The sequence below is a fragment of the Mus caroli genome, chromosome 2 (assembly GCF_900094665.2).
Source record: "Mus caroli chromosome 2, CAROLI_EIJ_v1.1, whole genome shotgun sequence".
In the NCBI taxonomy this organism is placed as follows: Eukaryota; Metazoa; Chordata; class Mammalia; order Rodentia; family Muridae; genus Mus; species Mus caroli.
Genome location: NC_034571.1, coordinates 72,177,652 through 72,186,654, shown reverse-complemented (window position 1 = coordinate 72,186,654; position 9,003 = coordinate 72,177,652). Strand labels below are relative to the sequence as shown.

General features: G+C 43.0%; 1 long non-coding RNA gene across 1 annotated transcript; it reads left to right on the top strand.

Moving 5' to 3' along the window:
• The first annotated feature begins 3,832 nt into the window (after positions 1-3,832).
• On the top strand, positions 3,833-5,092 carry LOC110308047. Its single transcript, XR_002379506.1, has 3 exons — positions 3,833-3,872; positions 4,342-4,436; positions 4,855-5,092. It is a non-coding gene; the product is annotated as an uncharacterized LOC110308047 (long non-coding RNA).
• Positions 5,093-9,003: the final 3,911 nt, after the last annotated feature.

Genomic DNA, 9,003 nt, shown 5'->3' with positions numbered 1-9,003 from the left:
CCCCCCCCAAAAAAAAGGACAATACAACAGTGGCTGCTGTCTGGATTAGGGTGTATCTCAGTGAGACAGGATATATATTTGCACTAGACACCAATGGGACCCAGGAAAAGTGACTATGTTTGGCTAGATTTGGAAGCCAGATCTACTAGCACTTGAAAAAGAATGAGCTGCAGGGAGCTGGGGAGACTGAGCAATCAAAGTGTGCGTGTAGCCTGTAGGGTTTGGAGATAGGAAACCTTCCGAAGTTGTCAGGTGCCTACTGAATGTGACAGACACCGGACAGACATACCTAGAGCTAAGAAGACAGGGGTAGAGAGAGATGGAGCTCTGGTTAGTAGGCATAGTGTGAAATCACCCACTGAGAGACTATAGAGAAGAAAGCAGACCTATGGACAAGACCTCATCATGCAACCTTAAAAATCAAGTAAGAAGAGGCGGAACCAGCATGGTCAACCTGATCCAGCTTGAGAACTTCCAAACTCGGTGTGCTGGCTGGGTTGATGTCAACTTGGCAGAAGGTAAGACATCAGAGAAGACGGAGACTCAGTTGAGGCAATGTCTCCATAAGATTTGCTTGTAAAGCATTTTCTTAATTAGTGATTGATGGGGATGACCCAGCCCATTGTACGGGTTGCCATCCCTGGGCTGGTGGTTATGGATTCTGCAAGAAAGAAGGCCAAGCGAGCCATGAAGAGCAAACCAGTAAGTAGCACTCTTCCATGGTCTTTGCGTGCGTTCCTGCCTCCAGGTTCCTGCCCTGGGTGAATTCTTGCCCTCGCTAACTGTGAGTGAAATAAATGCTTTTGTCCACAAGATACTCTTGGTCATGGTGTTTCACCACAGTAATAGAAACCCTAACTCAAAACCCAAGGCTATAAGATGGTTTTTTTTTTCTTTTTTTGGTGTTTGTGTGGATTAAACCTACTATATATGCTTTATGCTTTAAGCAGTTAACTACCTGGATGAAAGTCTTCTAATGTCAAAAGTAGTCTTGCCCACCACTTTAGAGTTATGTGCGAAATATTTCCAAGAACTAAAGATACATAGCTTTCACAACATCATATCCATGCCTGAAAATACTTCCTTTCCCTGAACTTTTAGCTAAGGGAGCTGAAATGATACTTTCCCTTAGCTCGTCAGAGTAGAATTTCTAGGCTTTTAACTGAAAGATCCGTGGCTAGCACATAAATTTATACATGCAAATGGTATGCAGCAGTCAACAGACCTTAGAATGAGAAGTGAGCTGGGTCCGTGTAGAGTGGTGCTATGTGCGCATAACACAGTTGATTAATCTGTGTGGGGTGTTTAAGGGACACAAATCAAGTGCTCATTCACACTGTAGCCTTAGTGATGTGATAAAAGATGTTTAGGGGTTTCTGTAGCTGACAAAGATGGAATCAGAGAGGTGAGAGCTTCCCTCCAGCTACACACACACACACACACACACACACACACACACATACACATACACACACACATACACACACACAAAATTGTCTTCAGGTACAGGTTAGCAGGCACTAAGGAGAGAGACTCAATAGGGTAAGTTCAACTCATGCAGAGTTCACTGTCTAGAAAACCTTCCCAGGAGGCCATGCAGAAGGGACCAACGCAGGAAGAGGCCAATAGTCTCCTGAGTTATGAAGATGGGATTAAGGGTTTGTAGGGCTCAGGAGTTTAGGCAAGGAAGTAGAGAGGGGAGAAGATCCATAAAAAGTGTTGTGGTGATCTTCCTAGCTATTAATGTTACTAAGTCTCCTGAGGTCTGCCACTGCCTGTGCATGAGAATGTGAGCGGAAGCCTTGGAAAGAGCAGCTAGAAGGGGGTGTGAGCATCATCTCTGGAGCACATGCGAGGCAGAAATAGATGCTGTGTTTCGGTTTAGTTTTTCACCCCGGGAGAAAAAAAATGGTGTAAGATAGGGGCTTCAAGTGGAATTCTCAGAGGTGTATCCTTGAACTCACGTCTCCTGATGCACAATTTAATCCGTGTTATTCAAGTATTGACTCACCAGTGAGTGGGTAAGTCAGCCATGGAATGGAGGCTAATCTGGTGCTAGCTAATACAAGCAGAGAAACAGGTGTTTCGTGGCTTTTCCTGGGGAGAAGCACAGACTCCCACTAACTATCCTGGATGGGACAACTGACAGGCCAAAGTCCAGCATGGTGAACAAATGGGCTTACTTGCAGGATCGAGGGTGCCTCCCAGGGCATTACCCACCACAGGGTGTTACCACACGGAGGCCGATGATTCACAGAAGCTGCCTCCCTGGAGCCCCAGCTCCAGTAAAATTTCTGTCTACTTTAGTACCCCTCAAGAGCATGCGCAGCTGGGGAGGAATTACTTGTAGGTGGGCAAACTCTGTTGGAATCTGATGACCTCCTAATATGAGACCCTGTTAAGAGGCTCTACTCTTTAGAGGTCCATGTCTTAGAGCGTTTCCTGCTGGAAACCAGTACTCCTCTAAATTTCAAGACAATTGCCATACAATGCCCGATAGACAGATACCAAAAGTCTAAATTCTGAAAGCATAGTTGGACCATAAATAGGCTGGACATTGTAGTACATATCTTTAATCCTAATATCCTAGAGGCAGTGGTAGGCATATTTTTTTGATTCCAGGGCAGTTAAGGCTATATAGTAAGACTTGTCTCACAGAACAAAACCACAACAAAACAAATCACGAAAGACCCGAACACAGCAGGAGGATGTAGCTCAATTGGTAGAATGATTGCCTAGCATACGTGAGCCTCTGATTTGATTCCAAACACTGTGTAAACCAGGCATGTTGGCACATGCCTGCACTCCTAACACACTGTGGGTAGATGCAGGAGGATATCAGAAATCTGAGACCAGCATGAGGTAAAAGGATATCCTAACCAGAAGCCACCAGAGCAAACTTCTCAGAGGCTGGCATATAATCAAAAATTAATAAGCATTCAAGCAAACAAAAAAAAAAAATAAGGCCCTTAATAAGTAAAACTATCAATCAAAACAGAAACAGATGCAGAACTTGCAAACAAACATCAAAGTCGTTATCATTACTCATCCCATATGTTCACAAATCTAAGGGAAAACAATCGTAAGGAGGAAGGGGTGGGAAATGATCAAAATCGCTTCTCCAGAAATCAACAACGCAATGTCAGAGACTAAAAATGCATTTAAATGAACCATAACTCCAAGAGCCAGGCCGTGCCTCTGACCTCAGTTCCCACTGGGCGAGCAAGAGAGCGACTCCATGACTCCAGCTCCATTTCCTCAGCTGCAGACTGCGGGTGATAACGCGTGGCACCCAGCCTTTTTGTCGCTGTGACTAAACACCTGAGACAAACTTGAGGAAGGAAACGTTGGGTTTGTCGCCTGGGTTTCACGTGGTGAGGAGGGCACGGTGGGGCAGAGGAGAGGGAGAAATGCCTGAATTTGCTGGCTTTCTTCTCTCTCCGATTCTACTCCTCTCAGCCCCCCCCCCCCCCCCCCCCCCCCCGCTCCAGACCTAAGAGATGGTACCACTCGCATTAAAGATGAGTCTTCCTAATCCTTAGTCTTCTCTACAACCAACCTTACCCACGTGTTCAGCCAGGTGTTTCACTACTATCCTAGGTGTTTCTCAATCCAATCAGGTCGGCAATACAGTCACCTCCTACTAACATCATATTGTTGGGACTAAACAAGCTAACATAGTCATTGGTGCCTACAAAGGACTCATCACTGTTAGGTAATAACAATGGTCTCTTGCTTCCTCACATGTCACAGGCACTTGCTCTGCTCGGTTCACTCCCGTTTCCCAGCTGCCAACGGCCTCTTGCAACCACCAATTACCTAGCAGCATACAAGTTGACAGAACTTCCGTTCATCATCGTCAGCTGGCTATGGTAATAATCCCACTCTCCCCAGAGGCAGAGTAATGTCTGCTTCTTTTTCCACTTGGTTTATTCTCTCCTGCTGTTTATCAAATTCACTGTTCTCTGTCTGACAACGGGGAACCTTGAAAGCCATCCAGTCCAATCGCTAAAACTCCATCCGTGATAGGCATTAGAAAGAGCCTATTGTATTTTTCTGTTAGGAGTTTTCTTTTGATAAAGATATAACACGCACAAGCCAGTTTCATAAAGTGTTTATTGCCAAGCTAGTGGGTTTTACTAAATCCTAGAATGTAAGCAATTTTGGCTATGATCTATAATATAAGAACAGTGCAGTATAATCATAATAGATAAAACTAATATTATGTTTTATAATGCTATACCATTCTACCCTGTGTTGCTTATAAATGCTAATAAAAAGTAATGAGCCAATTGCATTCATAACAGATATAATTTCTGAATATTTTATTTGCGGAGAAAGGTTTCCATATGCAAGCTCATTCCACTCTATTGGCTCTCATGGAGTAGTTACTGCTGATCTGATTTTGTGAATGACAAAACTGAGCCTCAGAACGGGTAAGTGACTTAATATTCATGTTATTCAGAAGGGGATATTTCTGTATTCCAGTCTATGGGTCTCTATCTCAAAAACCCTATGTTCCTACCTGTTCTGCTACACAGGACTTAAATAAGGTAAGAGTTATGAATAAAACTACCACCTTTATTCCATTTTGGTTTCATACTTATTACTAAAGCATAAGACAGAGAACTACAATATTAAGGTTGAAAGGGCCCTGGTAATACACAGATAGGAGTAAACCCCAGAGAGAGAACAGCTACACTATATACCATTCCGTGTATCATCCGTGAAGTCGAAACAAGTATGACATCCAACTGTAGTTAGAAATCAATTTTCTTTCTAGTTTTTCATAGCTTCTCTTTGCCTGCTCTTTAAACTATCCTAATCTGCCTTCCCGCTGTGACTTATTTCCAGTAATTTAGAGTCCAAATAACAGCATCCTCACACCTGGTGGGCTATGCAGCTATGCATGCTGGGAATGGTAAGGACTGCGAGGAACAGGGGAAGTCCATTGCAAGCCATCATCACTTCTAAATGAAGACACAAGCTCTGCTGATGGTGGGAACTGGCCAGAGGCAACAGCATCAAAGCCACAGGGCATCTCACATGCAAAGGAGCACTCGGTCAGAGCCCGATGTAGGGCATTTTGATGTGAAATGGCATGTTTTATTCAAACAATATCTTCTGTTTGTTGATTATATGCTCTTCATTTTATATCTTAAAATACATACTCATTAATTTTTCTATAAATGTGCTCATTACCTGGTCAGGCACCATGCTTAGTACAGAAAGTAACAAAAATAAATAAATTAATAAATAATAAATAAATAAATATGTCTCAAAACCTTTATTGTCTGTTATAAACATCAAATATGCAAATGCTTTGATGCCCACCAGCCAACCACCACCATGACTATAGCTCTGTGTAAACAAAGTTGAGCCTATTTTTTACTACAGCAAGGGACACTGGGTAATGACGAACAAAGAGGAGTCCCACAGGGCACTATGGAGAGCTTTGTAATGGGGTTTGGGTTTGTATTAGATAATTTGGGGGAAAGTTCAAAGAAAAAGTCTTGTGTGGACCAGGTACTCTCAGAACTTGAGTGCTCTTCCATTAGATGACAGTAAGTATTTTTGTTTTAGGAAGTAGGAGTAATGGAAGAGGGTTACATCTATCATTTGCAAACCTGTGAGTCCCTTTGGTTTGAAAGCAAAGACGAGCAAACACTTTTGTGGCTAGCACCATGTTTTTTGGATTTGCCTAAACTGAGACATTTATAGTTTTCTCTGATTTAAATTTTTTAAATATTTTGTGTTCTTTGACAAGTCCATTCATGAATTCAATATCTCTTAATCATAATTCTCTCTCCTCTCTCTCTTTCTCTCTCTCTCTCTCTCTCTCTCTCTCTCTCTCCGCCCCCCCCCACCACCATGTGTGTGTGTGTGTGTGTGTGTGTGTGTGTGTGTGTTTTCTTGGTTTTGTTTTGAACCCTGAAGAAGATTAGCCACGGCGTAATGTGATTTTGGAATTCCTATGCAAATATGATACTAGGTTTTGTTTACTTCCTCAAGACTAAGCTATACTGCACAACTTAGCATCAGGTAAGTGCTGGACTACAAAGATGGCCATGTGTGTGCCGACTTGAAAGCCAGCTAAGTTCGGCTTCTGAGTAGGTGTTTTCTAGGAAGGCAGTGCATGTGAATGGCATCTTGAAAAAACACATAGACATTTCATGAGCAAAAGGAAAGAAAGGATAACTGTCATTTCCATGGTGTACTGGCTAGTTTTGTGTCAACTTGACACAGCTGGAGTTATCACAGAGAAAGGAGCTTCAGTTGAGGAAATGCCTCCATGAGATCCAACTGTAAGGCAATTTCTCAATTAGTGATCAAGGGGGAAAGGCCCCTTATGGGTGGGACCATCTCTGGGCTGGTAGTCTTGGTTCTATAAGAGAGCAGGCTGAGGAAACCAGGGGAGACAAACTAGTAAAGAACATCCCTCCATGGCCTCTGCATCAGCTCCTGCTTCCTGACCTGCTTGAGTTCCAGTCCTGACTTCCTTGGTGATGAACAGCAGTATGGAAGTGTAAGCCCAATAAACCCTTTACTCCCCATCTTGCTTCTTGGTCATGATGTTTGTGCAGGAATAGAAACCCTGACTAAGACACATGGCAAAATAAAAAGCTTAAATATGCACATCAAGATGCAAAACAGGAAACCTTTAGTAGTTTAGTCTATTAGAATAAATGGGTGAGTTGAGATAGTGAAACTGAGGCTAAGTTGAGAGGCCACCCTTAAGTCTTGATGTGGTTAATCTGGTATCATGCACCCACCAAACATGACTTGAGGGATGGGAAGATGGTTCTGTGAATAAAAGCACAGTTGTGCAATGAGGAACAGAGCTGAGGTTCCAGAACCTATGTGGATGGGTACGGCAGTCTGCCTGTGGCCCTACACTCAAAAGAGAGAGACCGGGGGATCTGTGAGACAAGTTGGCTAACTAGAGTAGCCAGTGACCTATGGTTCAGATGGAAGCCCCGCCTTAGTACATAAACTGAAGAGCAGTTAAGGATGATAGACACCTGACATCAAACTTGGACTTCCATGGGCACCTACATACATGTGTGCCCACAAATGCAAACATACATTTGCATATACCTGCACACCACACACCATACACACACACACACACACACAGAGAGAGAGAGAGAGAGAGAGAGAGAGAATTATGATTAAGAGATATTGAATGCATGGATAGACTTGCCAAATAATACAAAATATTTAAAATGTAAATCAGAGAAAACTATAACCACATTTATGTTTCAAAATGTGATTTTAACAGCAATATGGGGAACAAACTAGCTTGAGGTCATGAGAAAGACAGAGAAAAATTAGGAAATGACTTAGGTGAGAGGTGATAAGTTTACCCTGAATCAGTAGCAATGGCAGACAGAGGGGATAGAGAGCATTTGTGGTACGGAATTGGCCAGATGGAGGAGAATGGACCAGAATGGCCCAGAATGGGTGGCAGTATGACTCTCCAGCAGTGTAAATCTCACTAAGGTCTAAGTTCAGGAACCAGGAGCACTTGTGCCCCATCTTGGCTACCGCTTTCCATGGGGCAGCTGCTCAAGGAATGCTGAAGTCATGAATGAAGGTGTGTGAAGGGGGCTGGGTGGGCCGGGGAAGGGGAGTGAGAGAGAGCAATGAAGCAAGCACCAAATGTTTCCAGGTCACAGTGTAGGTCATGAATGCTGACTGCAGCACATAGCATAAAGGAACATCTTCCTGGTGGAAAGCACAGAACCCACAAAGCACAGCAGACACTGTTAGATAGGAACATTTAAAGGGACAGTAGGCTTGTGCTGATTAGCAGAGTAAGAACCCAGAGTCCCCAAAACATCACTTTTTGCTGAAAAAAAAAAAAGTATCGTAGTAAATCCCTTCTGAGATGAAAATTTTATCAATGGATAAAGCTTTTAGACTCGTAAGTCATATTTGGTCGCTAGGGAGACAGCTGGAAACTAGAACTTTGGAAACAGTGTTGTGCAAGACAACAATTTCTCTTGTCCATTCCAGAACCCTTAGAGGTTTGTCAGGACGAGGGGTGTAATTGACATACAATAAACTACATGCTTTAAAGACATATAACTTGATGAGTTTTAACACATTTACAACTTCTAAAATTAGCATCACAATCAAGACCGAGGGTATATCCAAGTGCAGGGCTTAGTGGCACACATTTTCTTTCAAAACTCCAAAATTCTAGGAGGCAGAGTCAGATGATCTCTGTGAGTTCAAGGTCAACCTTATCTATATAGTGAGTCCCGGGCCAGCTGTGGTGAAATAGTAAGGCCCTCTCACAAACACACTAACAAACAAACAAACAAAAATGAAAAGAATAGATAACCAAGAAGCCAAGTTTCCTGGTGCCACTTAGAAGTCCTCCTTTTCCCTCCTCCTCCTCTCTAACACCAGTCCCACATAGCTGCTGACCTTCCTTCTAAGTAGCTTACTGTGTAGTTCTTAAGACACAACTCAATCTTGTGTCTTTTAGTCTGACTTCTTTGACTTGGCACAATTATTTTCAGGTTCATCTGTATTGTTGCCTGTATCAGAAGTTGAATTTTTTTTAATTCATAGAATATCCACTGTACAGGGATATAAATCATATCTATATTCTCCTTCTGATGGACATTTTGGTTGTGTGGTGGTTTTAATATGCCTGGAAATTCTCTGACAGGCTTAGCAACTTGTTTATAATGACTAGACTAAAGCAACAGAGATGGCCCACAGTCTCTGAAGAGGTCATGTAAGGAACTGGGGCTTTCTCCCTGCATTCCTTTTGAATTTCCTCTCTAGAAAGTCAAAAACCGCTATGTACAAAGAACTCAAGCAGCCCTGTGGGGAAGATCAAGTGTCCTGGAGCAGTTTCCTCCAATATGAATCATTCCCTGCTGCATGGAGAAAGGAGACCTGTGAGACTCCAGGAGTACACAAACCTCCCAGGGCTGGGAGGGCCCACATGTACAGTATTCACAGGCTTTTCTCCAAGGTTTCAGA